The sequence below is a fragment of the Coenobita brevimanus genome, chromosome 15 (genome assembly GCF_032717465.1).
Source record: "Coenobita brevimanus isolate Jiangsu-jjx chromosome 15, ASM3271746v2, whole genome shotgun sequence".
Classification (NCBI taxonomy): domain Eukaryota; kingdom Metazoa; phylum Arthropoda; class Malacostraca; order Decapoda; family Coenobitidae; genus Coenobita; species Coenobita brevimanus.
The window spans coordinates 31,091,883-31,109,699 of NC_136968.1; the positions used below are offsets into that span (position 1 = coordinate 31,091,883).

At 52.6% G+C, this 17,817-nt stretch overlaps 1 protein-coding gene across 1 annotated transcript in view; it reads left to right on the forward strand.

Moving 5' to 3' along the window:
* LOC145390724 (uncharacterized) overlaps window positions 1-17,817 on the forward strand; it is a 94,097-nt gene that overhangs the window by 11,447 nt on the left and 64,833 nt on the right. The window lies entirely within an intron of this gene.

A 17,817-nucleotide genomic window follows, 5' to 3' on the forward strand; every position in this document is an offset into this window, starting at 1 on the left:
CCTGGTACGTGCCCCAGCCGTAGCCGAGTGTCTGCCCGTACGGGAAACGACTAACGGAGAAACGGGATCACCCGTCTGCTCCGGCGAGAGGCCAGCCCCGAGTCGCCGCTTCCGTAATTGGGTAGCGCTACACGTACGGTAGCAGGTTCTCTCTACCCTGGACCGTATTCTGGCCGTAGCCAAAGTACAACTGGAGAGGGATGCACACAGGCAACTCTCTCTCCTCAGCGTGTTAAGGCCGGAGCCTGGGGTCACCTTCCCCTTTACACACTGTCAGGCCGTAGCCTGTGTCTATTTCTCTCTTATGGCCGTAGCCTTGGGCCTCTTCCTGCCCTTGGGCCTCTTCCTGCCCTAGAGGGTGTAACAAGACCGTCAAGACGGTGTTACCTGGGACTGACCTCTTTTCAGTCCCACCCCTGGTCTGACGGTCACTACCCCGCCTGCACAGTAGTTCAGTTTGCCTGAACGCCTGTGGTTGGGGCACTTGCGGGGAATAGGGGCTCAGGGCCGGGATGCCCCGATGACCCTCTTGCCTGGGGTCACTAACCTCACCGGTGTGTCCTCCCGGGGTGGTGGTGGGGTGGCGGCTCGGTGGTGGTGTGGGGGGTGGTGAGGTGGGAGGTCCTGCGGCGCGCACGGCGGGCATTTTATGCAGCTTGTCAGGGTCGGGTGCTATGCCTTCCTTAGAGATGATATGTCCCAGGAAGGAGATGGACCATTCAGCCGGGACGCATTTTGTTGGTCTAAACTTAAGTCCTTCTCGAGGCTTGAGGCACTGAAGGTGGTCGACCCATGTCTGGCTGAAAATAATTACGTCGTCCAGGTACACCATGCAGATTTCCCAGGTGAGGCCGCTGAGGACTGTCTTCATTAGCTGGGAAAACGTAGCGGAGGTGTTGCAGAGTCCGAATGGGAGGAAGTTGAATTCGTAGTGGTTTCCATTACTGGTAGAGAAAGATGTTTTTCCTCTGACCTCTTGGTGTGCGTGGACTTGCCAGTATCCTGACTGGAGATCCAAGGTGGAGAACTAGGATGCTCCATACTATCCTGGGTAGGGGGGTGGCGTCCTTGGTGGTCACGTCGTTCAGGCGTCGATAATCCACACAGAAGCGCATGGTGCCGTCTGTCTTTTTAACCAGGACGACTTGTGAGGACCTCAGGCTGGTGGATGGAGATATGATGCCGGCATCAAGGATTTCCTGGACCTGCCGGTCTTCCTCAGCCCGTTGTTTGTTTGTTTTTTCGCCTTGATGGTTAACAAATGGGTGGTCTTGTGGTGTTGATTCCATGCGTCAGGTATGTGGTGCGGCCGATGTCTGCCGGTCCTGATGCAAAGAGGTCTTGGAAGTCCAGGAAGAGGCGTCTGAGGCTGTCAGCCTGGTGTGATGAGAGGTGTTCTGGTAGGGGGGTAGGCTAGCAGGGGAGGAGGGGAGGTGCACAAGGCTCTTTTTCCATTTTCCCGACGATTAATCCTCTGAGGAGGGTAAGGGGGATGGTGGAGATGTTGGCAATACATACCGCCCCGAGGTGAGGAGGAGGAAGGTGGGGGACAGTATGCAGGAGGAGATGGTTCCAGGTGGAAGGATAGGGAAGAACAGGATGGAGGTTCCGGCAGGCCTGTTCAGGTGTAGCCAGGACTCGTGCTGAGGGGGGCTGGTAAGGGTGGAGGCATGGCTGCTGGGAAGGTGGTGTGTGGAGGAGTGGGGGGGATAGGGGAGTAGGGGTCAGGGTGGAGGACATGGCGGGGGGGGGGCAGGACGAGGGAGGAGGTGGGGGTGTGAACGTGCAGAGTGGTTGGGAGGGGGGGGGGCTGGAGGCTTCTAGAAATGGAGACGTCACATATGGCAGTAAATGCTGGTATGTAACTTCTCCAGGAGGTCCAGCCCCAAGTAGCCATCATAGGCATGGCAGTTTGACTCAAAGATGATGAACTTGTGTTGGTCGGATACTTGCTGGTGGGTATCGGCACGCATGGCCCGGGTTTCCCCACGTATTGGCAGGGGGTCTTCCCCGCATCTGCGAGATGAGCTGAGGTGGGGAGAAGAGGGCCGAAAGCTGGGATGTGACGGGAGTAGAAGTGGCCGTAGAGGCAGGATCTGGCTGCTCCTGTGTCGACCAGTAGCCTAGCTTTTACCTCATTCAGTCTCATCTTGTTGTAGACTGGGGGGCAGTATTTTTGTGAGCTGGCCCCTGCCACCGTGGGGAGGTGCTGGGATGGTCCTAAAAATCCAGCTGTTGCGGGGCGTCTTCCTCTTCGGGCTCCACTTCCCCGTGGTCAGTGTAGTCGGTGGGTGAGGTGTCATCCTCGGTGCTCTTGTCATCTAGGGAGGAGACTGCAGCACCCTTGGGTGGTTGTCCTGCGCCTCCCTGTGGTCTCCTCTTTGGGTTGGTGTTGCGACACCCTGTCCATGATTCCTCCTTGATGTGGGTGTTGTGCCACCCCGTCCTTGGTCTCCCGCTGGGGTGGGTATTTCATATCTGTTGGCATACGAACTGTCAACCCGAAGAAAATACGAGATCAAAGAATATTTTCAGAGGTCCTAAATATGCTCTGAATCCACGGAGTTTGCTTTGTTCAATTTTTAAAATAGGTTGGAAAGCTGCACATCCCATTTCAGGACTGTACAGGACAATCCTATGGCAACTGTGCCACTATGAAGGGCAAAAATGAAGGCGTGCAGGCAGGCTACTGGAGAAGAATTCTCATGCGCTGTATGCTCCTTGTGAAATTCACAGTCTGACACTGACAGATTCAGCCAGGGTCAACAGATGCTACTAACTACTTCAGAACTTTGGAGCTGTGCAGCTTTACAACTTACTCTCAGCTGCCTAGAGATGGACTGTCTTTGAGTGACACGTGTACCTCAGTCATAAAGTCACGGAGAGCAGACTGAATGAACAGCATCAAGCTCTTGGGCTACCAAACGAATAAAAGTCAGGGAGGCTTACTAGAGGTCAAGGAAAATGCAAATGATTCTGCTGTAAGAACTGAATCCCACTCTTTGACAGAAGAAACTGGATCCTTTAGATTCCAGATATGACTGTTGTCTGGTAAAACATCCTTTCAATGATCAACACTGTCAGCAAGCTCCTGCAAACGCTCTGTTGGTTATTACACTCAGCCTCATAGACAGTCTTTCTCTCGTAAACTACAAGGCTATTGGCTTTACTGGTGCGTAGTCCACAGCAAAAGAGCTCTGTGAAAATATGAATGTTGAAGTGGTGCCAAAGGAAAAGAGGCTGAAGTACAAAGGGGTACCTTGCATATGAGGCAGATGATGAGCCAGTGGCTGATGCAGTAAAAAAAACGGGAAATAGTCTTCTTCAGTGCTGTGGTGCATTGCTGCAACCAGTCTTCGGAGGACTGATTCAAGTAACTGGGAGAAGTAGAAGACAGGTTTGTTTTTCTGAATTTTTGCCGCCTTGATTGCATCAGGAAACAGGTTTGTTTTTCTGAACTTTTGCCGCCTTGATAATGTCACTCAAGGACCTGTGTATGCCTTTTGGGGACACATTCACCAATGGAGAAGAGACTGACCTTGGCTGCAAAGAAAAAGCCGTGGAGATGCGTAACCTACTAGGCCTTCCCAAAGAAGGCATGAGAGCATGGGAACTATTGACTTCTCTCAGTCAAAATGAGCTGTGTGAGTAGCATCTGTTATGCCATGTGCTCAGAGATCAACTTCTTGCTGAGTACGTGGGTCTGATACTGGGTTCTTTCCAAGACCGGGTCCAGAGCATGCAACAAGAGGAACAGGGCTCAAAAACACAGGCTAACCAGTCTTAACACGTATATTACACATAAAGAGTACAGTTAATTGGCACAATACAATGTGATAGATTACACACACTACGAAGTATGGGAGATACAGGGACTGGAGTCTGAGACTAGGGTTAATAAGATAACTGCAGGTGGCACCCGGGCGTGGGAGGGGTCTCGTCAGGTGTGCACTTTCTCAAGGGGCGCGGGACCACTATCGTACTCTGGATCGTTGGGTGAGGGCTGCTGGGCGGTGTAGAGGGAGGCCTTTTACTGGAGGGGCCTCCGTAGGTGCATTAGCCCTCGGGGCTGTGGCCAAATAGGTCGAGTAGGCATGCTGCCTTGCGCCTGCCCTTGATGGAGGACAATTTGGCGGCTTGTCTGGGGAGGTCTTTGCCAGGAGTCCCGGGGGTGTTCCTCGGTGACTGGTGTCTGCGGTCTTGCCTTCTTTGGAAGTCTGGCAGGGTCTGCCTGCGGTTTTTCCTTCTCCGGGAGTCCGACGGTAACTGGTGACGTAGGGGCACTGGTTGTAGTGAGTGTACCCACAGACTCACTATAGGGCCACTCCAGACCCCTTCCAGCAGCGACTCCTTTAAGGAACCTGCTCTGCCCCCTGTGGTGCGGGGAGAGCAGGAGGGGTGTCCCACTCGGCCTCTGGAGGAGTGAGGCAAGCAAGGGGCATGACTCTAGGTGGGTGCTGAATGGTCAGCAGATGAGGGAAGCAGGGTGCTCATTCCCTCCCCAGCAGTCATGGTAGGCGCTGCTGCAGTTCTGCTAGACCCTGGGACTGCAGGTGAGAGGACCACAGTGGGCGTCCTCTCCCCGGCGAGCACAGTGGGCGTTGCTGCAGTCCTCTTCCTGGCGGGGGCTGAAGGTGAGGGAAGCACGGTAGGCATTCTCTCCCAGACAAGCACGGTGGGCGTCGTCATGGTCATGCTAGTGGCTGTAGGTGAAAGGAGAACGGTGGGCGTCCTTTCGGCGACGAGCACTGTGGGCTCGCGGTCCTACAGGGGGCAGTAGGTGAAAGGAGCACGGTGGGCATCCTTTCCCTGATAAGCACGGTGGGCGTCATCGCGACCCTACTTGGGAAGTCTGTTAGCACACAGATCCTGCCCCGATCTTGGTGAGTGCTGGTCCAGGTAGAGGGTAATGCAGAAGGGTGACATACCTCTCGTGGATTCCTTTGAGAAGAGGGGCACGTGGTGGTTGGGGACTTCTGCCTGTTTTGCTCGTTCTCTTGTCACGCCTCCCTGTGGTCTCCCCTTGGTATATCTCGTATATCAGTATCCAAATCTGTGGATAGCGCTGAAAATCCCCTATACTTTCTGTGTGAGAGTGGGATCTGCAGAGAGAAGCTTTAGAGAGCTCAGACTGATTAAAATGTAGCATGGCTCAAGATTTACATTAATCATCATCAACCACAAGGTTGGTAAACATGTGCTAAGATAAAATTGTAGATGAATTTGCATCCAGGAAGGCAAGAAGGCAGAAGCTCTAACTCTTCTGTGTGTGTGTGTGTGTGTGTGTGTGTGTGTGTGTGTGTGTGTGTGTGTGCAGAAGCTCTAACTCTTCTGTGTGTGTGTGTGTGTGTGTGTGTGTGTGTGTGTGTGTGTGTGTGTGTGCAGAAGCTCTAACTCTTCTGTGTGTGTGTGTGTGTGTGTGTGTGTGTGTGTGTGTGTGTGTGTGTGTGCAGAAGCTCTAACTCTTCTGTGTGTGTGTGTGTGTGTGTGTGTGTGTGTGTGTGTGTGTGTGTGTGTGTGTGTGTGTAATTCACCGGGTCGGTCAGGATCACTTGATGGTCGTGATGGTCAGCTTTTACCCTCCCGGAAGGGAGCTGAGAGCTCATATAGTCCGATCTAAGGGCAAGGCTGTGACCTTCACACACGCACACACCCGTCCCCTTGCTCAAGGGGGACAGTAACCACCCACTTCGTCAGTGAAACTTTTCGCAGCCTGAGCGAGGCGCGAACTCCCGTCCACCAGTTGGCAAGCGGGAACGTTACCACTGCACCAGCGAGCGGTGTGTGTGTGTGTGTGTGTGTGTGTGTGTGTGTGTGTGTGTGTGTGTGTGTGTGTGTGTGTGAAAACAACTCCAAATTACACTGAACATGCATGCCACTAAAATCATTGCATATTAACTGGATTAAATTTTGTGCTTTGCTTAATAATAAATATGTGTTACAATACTGATATTTGTTATTTTAATTCTGCTAAGGCAGCTAAGTGATTTTCATGAAATGGAAATGTGTGCAGAATGAGAGATGTGTGAAATGGAAATGGGCAAATATGTCGGGAGGGTGGGTGTCCCAATCCAAATCCTTTTTCCATCTATCTACCTATTGCCTTAATCTCGTTAGGGTGGCCACAAACAAATCGCCTCCATGTCGCCCTGTCCCCCGCCATTTCACTGCCCTCCCTCGGCTTAACCCCCCCCCCAATATACCATCCCATTCCATCCATCCCTCCATCTCATCCTCGGCCTCCCCTCCTCCACCTCATTCACATACAGTCCTCGTTAGTCTCTCGTTCTCCATCTCCACATGGCCAAACCACCTCAGTGTATTTCTCCTAACGCTTCCTGTCACATCCACACCACAACGCTCCTTCACCTTCTTATTTGTCACTCTATCTCTCCATGTAACCCCCTCATGTTCCTCTCAGCTAATTTCCACCGCCCGCACTCTTGACTTGTGCCCTTCCAACAAGGTCCAAGCTTCACATCCGTACGTTAGAGTTGGTATCACAATATTATCATGCAGAGTTTTTTTTTTTTTTTTTTTTTTTGTACATCCATGCTCACTTCCCTGTTTCTTATCACTACTTTCAAAGAACCAAGAACGTTTCTTCTTTGTAGTACCCTTTCAAGCACTTCATCCTCCAAATTCCCATCTGTATTCATCACAGTACCCATGTTATTTGGACTCACATCTTCCATATCCTTATCATCCAGCCTGAATGTACATTCAGTGACTTCATTCCTCCCGAAGACAGAAACTTTTCCCTACATTCATCTTTAAATTCCGTTTTTACACACCCTCCCAAGCTCATTTACTAAGCGTTGCAGTTCTCCTTCGTCTTCACTTAACAATGCAGTATCATCTGCAAACAACAGTACAGGGAGTTTCCAAACACCGCCCTCTCTCATTAGGCCCGCTTCGACATCCACCGCCCTACCTTGAATCTCTTGTAAACCCAATCCATATACAGACTGAACAATCATGGAGACATGACACATCCCTGTTTCAATCCAACATCCAGATAGAAAAACTCACTCAGATCACTATCCACATGCACTGCAGCCTTTGCACCCTTATACATACTCTTTACGGCATTCAACAACTTGCCATTTACTTCATATATTCTTAATATTTTCCGTGTTCCTTGTCCATCCACTCAGTCATATGCTTTCTCCAAATCCATGAAGGCCGCATGCAACTTCTTTCCCTTCTCTAGAAACTTTTCCACTATAGACCTAAGAATGAATATCTGATTTACACAACCTCTTCTCTTCCTGTTCGTGGCACCCAAAAGTCCAGGGCCGGCCCTGAAAATGAAAGAGTTAATTAACAATATAGTTAACTAACAAGCTGAAATATGAATATATTGTTTGGTGGCAGCAAGAACATGGTTAAAAGACCTTCGGTGATTATACATGCAGATTTTTTAGATATGAATATCTTGTTTGGTGGCAGTAAGAACATGGTTAAAAGACCCTCAGTGATACTACATGCAGATTTATACGCCTTCTTATTAAGGGCTTTTAAGTTCCTTGCTGGTGGAATTGTGTACCTTGTGCGGGTTTGGGGGCTTCAGACTAAAAGCGACCCACTTGGTTAGTGCTTCGGGAAGAGTCGTCCGTGAGACGTGGTTCTGGGTCCCCCTTCAAAAACATTACAGCTAAAGAGGACGTGGCGAAATTTTCCGTATCTGGGTGAGATACGGAAGAATTTGGTCCGTATCTTCGTATAGAAGATTAGTAAATCCAGCCTCAGATTCAGTGAATAAATGGACTCCCAGAGCATATAGATATAAGCGGTCTCATAGTTGTGTGTGACAGGAATGGAAGCAGGGACAGCGTAGTGGGAAGTGTTCTACTATTTCTTCTATTGCCTTGCACCGTGGACAGTATGAGTTTGTTACTCTATGGCGTGGGTGAAGAGAGGAGCCGGGACAGGTATAACTATATTCTCATCCATATTCACGACCAATCCCCCTCCCGTAACTTAGACTTGCTTTCTGGAAAAGGACTAGGCATATGGGAAGATTTTGCACTCTGCTTCCTGTAACTATGTAAGAAAAAAAATGTTCCGATAACTTTCCTCTCGTTGTGATGTTGATGTGGATGAGCGTGAAAGCGTTTAAAGATTAACTCTGAGATGGTTTGACAGTGTGGAGAGGATGGGAAGGACACTAAACCGAAGAGTGAACATGGGTGGGATGGAAAGGGGGAGACTGAGAATGAGATAAAGGAATGGAGTAGAAAGATACATGAGAGAGGGGTGTGTGAGTTGAAAGGAGGGCAGCAAATGGCAGAGGGGAGGGAGACATGGAGGCGATGTATTTGTGGCCACCCCTTATGGGACTGCCACTTCTTTCTATAGATAGACAGGTAGGTAGAAATATAGATAGATGGGCAGACATACAGAGAGGTAAATAGATCCCTATATACTGTATAAAAGAAAATGCTTGTCTGTCTATCTGTCTGTCTGTCCTCACTGGGAATCAAGGCGGGTGAATATAAAACTCTCTAAACAGCCATAACAGGTGTAAGTTTTTACGACGACCTTAAATATGTACGTTACAGTTGTTAAAGTAGCGCCCCTGATGGCCAAGATTAGAACCAAAAGAAATAATCAAGTAAATATGGTGGAAACGCAGTTTTTTCTTTTTCTTTTTTTTTTTTTTTTTTAAGGTGCGTCGACGGAATGGTGGGGTGGGCAAGGCAGGTGGGGAGGATGGGCAAGGTTGGATGGGTAACTGTATGTGCAGGAGCAGGGTGGGTGGAGTGGGTGGGTGGTTGTGGTAGCACGGGGTGGATAGACAGGTTGGGTGGGTGTTGTTGGGTGGATGCGCAGGGTTGGTTAGGTGTGGTGGGACAGCGTGGATGAGTGAGCGGGTGGACAGGGCTAGTGGGTGAGTAGTGAGTAGGTGGGCAGGGTGGGTGAGAACGTGGGTAGGTGGATGTGCAAGGTAGGTGAGTGGGTGGGTGAGCAGGGTGGGTGGGAAATGTTGGTTGGTGAGTGGGTGGGTAGTGGGAAAATAAGTCCATGGGGAATATATACCTGATGGGGAAATGGGCCCAAGGAGGATCATTGGTTCAGTGGGTAAATCGGGAACCAGGGGTGTCGATCATATGGCTTTACCAGGGCATAACTGGGTACCCCTGCTAGTAGACAGATTAGATAGCAAGACAGACAGATATTTAGGTAGAAAAACTGTTCTGCTACGTGAAATAGCAGCCATGGCAACCGAGGGCATCACAACACCCCCAGGAGGCGACAACGGAGGGGTAGGTAGGGCGCGCACGACGTCCGTGCGGTATGGGCACGCGTCCCATATGGTGGCGCGCCCCTATTCCACGGAGTGCACCCGGCGTGAACATGTCAGTCCGGGTGCATTACCTTCCAACCGGGCCAGCCTTCGCCAGGATCAGGGTAAAGTTACCTGTTATGCTAGGTGTTTTTAGGGCGGCTTCCCGTCCTAGCAACACATAAGGTATAACTGGGTTCTCTTTCCAGACCGGAGATAAAACACAGTGTGAGAGGAACAGGGCATAAGTACACGGGGCAACAACCTTACATGTATATTACCAAATTCTTAATACAGGGAAGCTAGACAATCCACAAGACTCTATACAAAGGCAAAGCTTGGACTGGCAGCTATATTACAGGTGTCATGCAGGATACCAGCTGTCTCAAGAATAAGCGGATAGACACTGCACTTAAGCGAAGTTGGGAGTACACTCAGTTCTTGGTCTGCATATACTTTATAATGATCATATACATGTCCCGTATTCACTGAGTGGAGCGGGATGGTAGAACACTGCTAATGTCTTGTCTCACAGGAAGTAGAGCTGAGGTAGTTAAACACTGTCACTGTACTCTGTCACTTTCACTTTAACTCCTCAGGCATGGAAGTCACAGTCACGGTAGGGGTTTGGGGCAAGGGAGCAGCCGTCCAACGGCTCACAGGTGTCATCCCAGTGTCAGCTGAGTCCCCTCAGGTGTCTTCTCATCTAGGGGACATGGGACTATTCGTAGGGTCGTCATCCTCCAGAGTGGGCTACGACCGGGCGTGATCAACGGCCACGAACTGGAGGGGCTACTGTAGGTATAGGGGTTTTGGCCCTCAGGACTGAGGCCAAATATCTTCTGTAGGCGCTCCTGCAGGCGCCCGGTGTGGGAAGGGCGTCGCTCATCGTCAGGACTGGAGAGGTCGCGCCCCAGGGTACTAGGGGCGTTGTTGAGGGCTGGCCTGCTGCGGTCTCCCTCCCGCTGCTTTGCCGTCAGGGTAGGGCTGTGGCGTTGCTGGCGACAGGAGTCCGACAGGTGCTGGTCGCCCTCTGGTGCCGGCTGGTTGGAGTGCAGCCCTGGGGTCTACACTGGTCCTCTCCACCAATCTGCTATTGGGAGGTTCTCCTCTTGGAGTTAGGGGTGTGGCTTGCTCTGCCACCGGTGGGGCAGCTCAAGCAGGGGTCTCTCTCTGGTTGTGGAGTCACAGGGGATGAGGGACTTTTGTGGTGTCCTTCTCTGGTGCAGCTACTGGCTGTCACCGAGGTCCCATGAGCAACAGAAGGAGGGCAGCTACCGGCCATCTCTTTCCCGTCGGTGAGGTAAGCAGCCGTCACCAGGGCCCAACTCCCTGACGGGACTGCAGACAAAATGCAGCTACCAGCCGTCACCTTCCCGTAGGCGTAGCTACCAGCCATCACCAAGGTCTCGTATGAAGGTCAGTGTGTAGGCGAGGGGTTGCTACAGTCCGTCCCCTGTCTACTGGTGTGGCTGCTTGCCATCACCGGTGTCATGCCCTTCGAGGCAACTGCAGGAGAGAGGGTGTGCCTTTCTCTGCCTGCATGTGACAGCAGGCTGTCACAGATTCTGCAGGGGGGGTGGACAGCACTACAAGTGGCTATTGGCCATCTCTTAGATGTGCGGCAACTGGCCGTCACAATTGCATGCCTACAGGCCATTGCTTTATTTGTGCAGCTACTGGCTGTCACTGGGGTGCTGTCTGGAGCTAGTTTATTAGCTCCACCCTAATCCTGATGAGAACTGGATTGGTTAGAGGGTAATGCACCCATACTGAGATGTTTTGCGCTGGGTGCACTCTGTGGAATAGGGGCGCACAGCCATATGGGACGTATGCCCATGTCGCACGGATGTCCCGCGTGCCCTACCTCTCCCTCTGTTGTTGCCTCCTGGGGGTGTTGTGATGCCCTCTGTTGCCACGACTGCTATTTCACTACCAACTTAGCTCCAGGCAGCACCCCAGTGATGGCCAGAGCCACAAAACTAAAGAGATGACCTGTAGCCGCCAGTAAAAGCAACGGCCTGTAGCCATGCACAAGCAACGGCCTGCAGCCATGCAACAGTGACAGCTGGTAGCCGCACATACAAGTGACAGCCAGTAGCCGTGCACATAAAGAGACGACCTGTAGCTGCTCATAGTGCTGCCCACCCACCCCTGCAAAACCAGTGACAGTCGGCAGCCACACGTGGGGAGAGATGGGTATGCCCTCTCTCTTTCTGCAGTTTCCTCAAGGGGCACAACACCGGTGATGGCCGGCAGCCACACCAGTAGACAGGGGACAGCCTGTAGCCACCCCTCGCCTACACATCGCCCCTCATATGGGATTTCGGTGACGTCCAGTAGCTGCACTTTGTCTGTTGGTCCCGTCAGGAAGTTGGGCCCCGGTGATGGCCGGTTGCCGCACCGACAGGAAAGGGATGGCCCGTGGCTGCCCTCCTCCCATTGCCCAAGGAACCTCAGTGATGGCTGGTAGCTGCGCCAGGGAGGGACGCCATAAAAGTCCCTCATCCCCTGTGACTTCACAACCCGAGGGCGTCCCCTACTCAAGCTGCCCCACAGGTGGCAGAGTAGGTCCCACCTACAACTCCCCAGACCGAGACAGCCCTCAGAAGGAGAACCGTCTCATAGAGGACTGGTGGAGAGGACCTGTATTTTCCCTGGGGTTGCTCTCCATCCAGCTGGCACCAGAGGGAGACCAATGCCTGTCGGACTCCTGCCGTAGGCAACGTCGCAGCCCTACTCTGATGGTGAAGTAGACAGACTCTCAACAATGCCCCTAGTACCCTGGGGCATGACCTCTCCAGTCCTGAGGAGGAGTGGCACCCTTCCCGCACCGAGCGCCTACAGGAGCACCTGCAGAGGTTGTTCGGCCTCAGTCCTGAGGGCCAAACGCCTGTGCCCAGCCCCGCCAGTGTGGGGCCTTTCACCACGCCCAACCACAGCCCACAATGGAGGACAACACCCTTACGCATAGTCCCGTGGCCCCTAGACAAGAGGATGCCGAAGGCACTCTACCGACACCGGGCCAACACCCGTGAGTCGCTGGCCCCCTCCCCCAGTTGGCCCGCTCCTTTGCCCCATACACCTACTGTGACTGTGATTCAAGTGCCTGTGCAGTGAAAGTGAGAATTGACAGCCAGTGTTTAGAACGCTAGTGACAGTAACTAACTATCCTAACTCCACTGAGTGTGAAATAGGACACAAATGCTAGTAACAGTGCCTAACCATCATAACTCCACTTAGTGTAACATGAGACTTGAACATAATAACTGTGAAGTATATGCAGCCCGAGAACAAGTGTAATTCCATCTCCACTTAAGTACAGCGTCTGTCTTCCACTCTCAAGACTGCCGGTATCCTGCTTGATACTGCCAGTCCGAGTCTTGACTTCTGTAGTGAGTCCTGTGAGATTGTCAGTCTGTCCTATTTGGTAATATATGTGTAAGGTAGTTGTCCAGAGTTTTATGCCCTGTTCCTTTCACATTGTATCTTAGCTCTGGTCTAGAAAGGGAATCCAGCTAAGCCTTAGGTGTTGGTAGGACGGGAAGCTGATCCAAAAACACCAAGCATAACACTGCATGTTCAAGGGTCCTCTTCTTGTCCTCTGGACACGAGCAACTGAGCTGGGGTTCCCTTTGAGACTGGGCCTAGAGCATGCAACTAGAGGGACATACAGTGGCCGATCCCTCCCCGGCGCAGACGGTGGCTGTTGTCGTGGTTCTACTTGCCCCTGGGACAGCAAGCGAAGGGTGTATGGTGGCCGACTATTCCCCAGTGTGGACAGTGGCCGTCGCTGTGGTCCTGCTCCCTGAGTAGGTGGCAGACAAAGGATGGACAGTGGCCGTCACCGCGGTTCTGCCCTTCTCTGGGGTCACAGCAGAGAGACGTACAGTGGCCAATCTCTCCCCGGTGTGGACAGTGACCATCACTGTGGTGCTGTTCCCAGGAGTGGCTGCAGGTGAAAGGCATATGGTGGCCGTCCCTTCCCCGGTGTGGATGGTGGCCCTCACCGCGGTCCTGCAGGGGGTAGTAACTCAGGAGCATCCGGTGGCCAACTCCTCCCCGACACGAAGGAGCGGGCCAACTGGGGGAGGGGGCCGGTGACTCACGGGTGTTGGCCCGGTGTCGGTAGAGTGCCTTCAGGCTTCCTCTTGTCTAGGGGCTACGGAACTACGTGTAGGGACGTTGTCCTCCGTTGTGGGCTGAGGTTGGGCATGGTGAAAGGCCTCACACTGGCGGGGCTGGGCACAGGCGTTTGGCCCTCAGGACTGAGGCCGAACAACTTCTGCAGGTGCTCCTGTAGGCGCTCGGTGCGGGAAGGGTGCCGCTCCTCCTCAGGACTGGAGAGGTCATGCCCTGGGATACTAGGAGCATTGTTGAGAGCCTGTCTACTTCACCATCAGAGTAGGGCTGCGACGTTGCCTACGGCAGGAGTCCGACAGGCATTGGTCTCCCTCTGGTGCTGGCTGGATGGAGAGCAACCCCAGGGAAAACACAGGTCCTCTCCACCAGTCCTCTATGAGACGGTTCTCCTTCTGAGGGCTGTCTCGGTCTGGGGAGTTGTAGGTGGGACCTACTCTGCCACTGGCGGGCAGCTTGAGGGGTCGCCCTCGGGTCGTGAAGTCACAGGGGACGAGGGACTTTTATGGCGTCCCTCCCTGGCGTGGCTACCAGCCATCACTGAGATTCCTTGGGCAATGGGAGGAGGGCGGCCACAGGCCATCCCTTTCCTGTCGGTGCGGCAACCGGCCATCACCGGGGCCCAACTTCCTGACGGGACCAACAGACAAAGTGCAGCTACTGGACGTCACCGAAATCCCATATGAGGGGCGATGTGTAGGCGAGGGGTGGCTACAGGCTGTCCCCTGTCTACTGGTGTGGCTGCCGGCCATCACCGGTGTTGTGCCCCTTGAGGAAACTGCAGAAGGAGAGAGGGCATACCTTTCTTACCCCACTTGTGGCTGCCGACTGTCACTGGTTTTGCAGGAGGGGTGGGCAGCACTATGAGCAGCTACAGGTCGTCTCTTTCTGTGCATGGCTACTGACTGTCACTTGTATGTGCGGCTACCAGCTGTCACTGTTGCATGGCTGCAGGCCGTTACTTGTGCATGGCTACAGGCCATTGCTTTTACTGAGCGGCTACAGGTCATCTCTTTAGTTTTGTGGCTCTGGCCATCACTGGGGTGCTGCCTGGAGCTAAGTTGGTAGTGAAATAGCAGTCGTGGCAACAGAAGGCATCACAACACCCCCAGGAGGCAACAACAGAGGGAGAGGTAGGGCACGCGGGACATCCGTGCAACATGGGCATACGTCCCATATGGCTGTGTGCCCCTATTCCACAGAGTGCACCCAGAGCAAACATCTCAGTATGGGTGCATTACCCTCCAACCAATCCAGTTCTCACCAGGATTAGGGTGGAGCTAATAAACTAGCTCCAGACAGCACCCCAGTGACAGCCAGTAGCTGCACAAATAAAGCAATGGCCTGTAGGCATGCAATTGTGACGGCCAGTTGCCGCACATCTAAGAGATGGCCAATAGCCACCTGTAGTGCTGTCCACCCCCCCTGCAGAATCTGTGACAGCCTGCTGTCACATGCAGGCAGAGAAAGGCACACCCTCTCTCCTGCAGTTGCCTCGAAGGGCATGACACCAGTGATGGCAAGCAGCCACACCAGTAGACAGGGGACGGACTGTAGCAACCCCTCGCCTACACACTGTCCTTCATACGAGACCTTGGTGATGGCTGGTAGCCACGCCTATGGGAAGGTGACGGCTGGTAGCTGCATTTTGTCTGCAGTCCCGTCAGGGAGTTGGGCCCTGGTGACGGCTGCTTACCACACCGACGGGAAAGAGATGGCCGGTAGCTGCCCTCCTTCTGTTGCTCATGGGACCTCGGCGACAGCCAGTAGCTGTGCCAGAGAAGGACACCACAAAAGTCCCTCGTCTCCTGTGACTCCACAACCAGAGAGAGACCCCTGCTCGAGCTGCCCCACTGGTGGCAGAGCAAGCCACACCCTTAACTCCAAGAGGAGAAACTCCCAATAGCAGATTGGTGGAGAGGACCAGTGTAGACCCCAGGGCTGCACTCCAACCAGCCAGCACCAGAGGGCAACCAGCACCTGTCGGACTCCTGTTGCCAGCAACGCCACAGCCCTACCCTGACGGCAAAGCAGCGGGAGGGAGACCGCAGCAGGCCAGCCCTCAACAACGCCCCTAGTACACTGGGGCGCGACCTCTCTAGTCCTGACGATGAGCGACGCCCTTCCCACACTGGGCTCCTGCAGGAGCGCCTACAGAAGATATTTGGCCTCAGTCCTGAGGGCCAAAACCCCTATACCGAGCCCCTCCAGTTCGTGGCCGATGATCACGCCCGGTCGTAGCCCACTCTGGAGGATGACGACCCTACGAATAGTCCCATGCCCCCTAGACGAGAAGACACCTGAGGGGACTCAGCTGACACTGGGATGACACCTGTGAGCCGTTAGACGGCCGTTCCCTTGCCCCAAACCCCTACCGTGACTGTGACTTCCATGCCTGAGGAGTTAAAGTGAAAGTGACAGAGTACAGTGACAGTGTTTAACTACCTCAGCTCTACTTCCTGTGAGACAAGACATTAGCAGTGTTCTACCATCCCGCTCCACTCAGTGAATACGGGACATGTATATGATCATTATAAAGTATATGCAGACCAAGAACTGAGTGTACTCCCAACTTCATTTAAGTGCAGTGTCTATCTGCTTATTCTTGAGACAGCTGGTATCCTGCAAGACACCTGTAATATAGCTGCCAGTCCAAGCTTTGCCTTTGTATAGAGTCTTGTGGATTGTCTAGCTTCCCTGTATTAAGAATTTGGTAATATACATGTAAGGTTGTTGCCCCGTATACTTATGCCCTGTTCCTCTCACACTGTGTTTTATCTCTGGTCTGGAAAGGGAACCCAGTTATACCTTATGTGTTGCTAGGATGGGAAGCCACCCTAAAAGCACTTAGCATAACAGGTAACTTTACCCCGATCCTGGCGAGGGCTGGCTCGGTTGGAAGGTAATGCACCCGGACTGAGATGTTCATGCCGGGTGCACTCCGTGGAATAGGGGCGCGCCGCTATATGGGACGCGTGCCCATATCGCACGGACGTCATGCGCGCCCTACCTACCCCTCCGTTGTCGCGTCCTGGAGGTGTTGTGATGCCCTCGGTTGCCACGGCTGCTATTTCACGCAGCAGAACAGTTTTTCTACCTAAATATCTATCTGTCTTGCTATCTAATCTGTCTACTAGCAGGGGTACCCAGTTATGCCCTGGTAAAACCATATGATCGACACCCCCGGTTCCCGATTTACCCACTGAACCAATGATCCTCCTTGGGCCCATTTCCCCATCAGGTATATATTCCCCATGGACTTATTTTCCCACTACCCACCCACTCACCAACCAACATTTCCCACCCACCCTGCTCACCCACCCACCCACCCACCTACCTTGCCCATCCACCCATCCACGTTCTCACCCACCCTGCCCACCTACTCACTACTCACCCACTAGCCCTGTCCACCCGCTCACTCATCCACGCTGTCCCACCACACCTAACCAACCCTGCGCATCCACCCCACAACACCCACCCAACCTGTCCATCCACCCCGTGCTACCACAACCACCCACCCACTCCACCCACCTGCTCCTACACATACAGTTACCCATCCAACCTTGCCCATCCTCCCCACCTGCCTTGCCCACCCCACCATTCCGTCGACGTATCTAAAAAAAAAAAAAAATGAAAGAAAAAGAAAAAACTACCGCAATTGGTTACCACGTTTCCACTATGTTTACTTGATTATTTCTTTTGGTTCTAATTTTGGCCATCAGGGGCGCTACTTTAACAACTGTAACGTACATATTTAAAGTCGTCGTAAAAACTTACACCTGTTATGGCTGTTTAGAGAGTTTTATATTCACCCGCCTTGATTCCCAGTGAGGACAGACAGACAGATAGACAGACAAGCATTTTCTTTTATACAGTATATAGGGATCTATTTACCTCTCTGTATGTCTGCCCATCTATCTATATTTCTACCTACCTGTCTATCTATAGAAAGAAGTGGCAGTCCCATAAGGGGTGGCCACAAATACATCGCCTCCATGTCTCCCTCCCCTCTGCCATTTGCTGCCCTCCTTTCAACTCACACACCCCTCTCTCATGTATCTTTCTACTCCATTCCTTCATCTCATTCTCAGTCTCCCCCTTCCCGTCCCCCTTTCCATCCCACCCATGTACACTCTTCGGTTTAGTCTCCTTCCCATCCTCTCCACACTGTCAAACCATCTCAGAGTTAATCTTTAAACGCTTTCACGCTCATCCACATCAACATCACAACGAGAGGAAAGTTATCGGAACATTTTTTTTCTTACATGGTTACAGGAAGAAGAGTGCAAAATCTTCCCATATGCCTAGTCCTTTCCCAGAAAGCAGGTCTAAGTTACGGGAGGGGATTGGTCGTGAATATGGATGAGAATATAGTTATACCTGTCCCG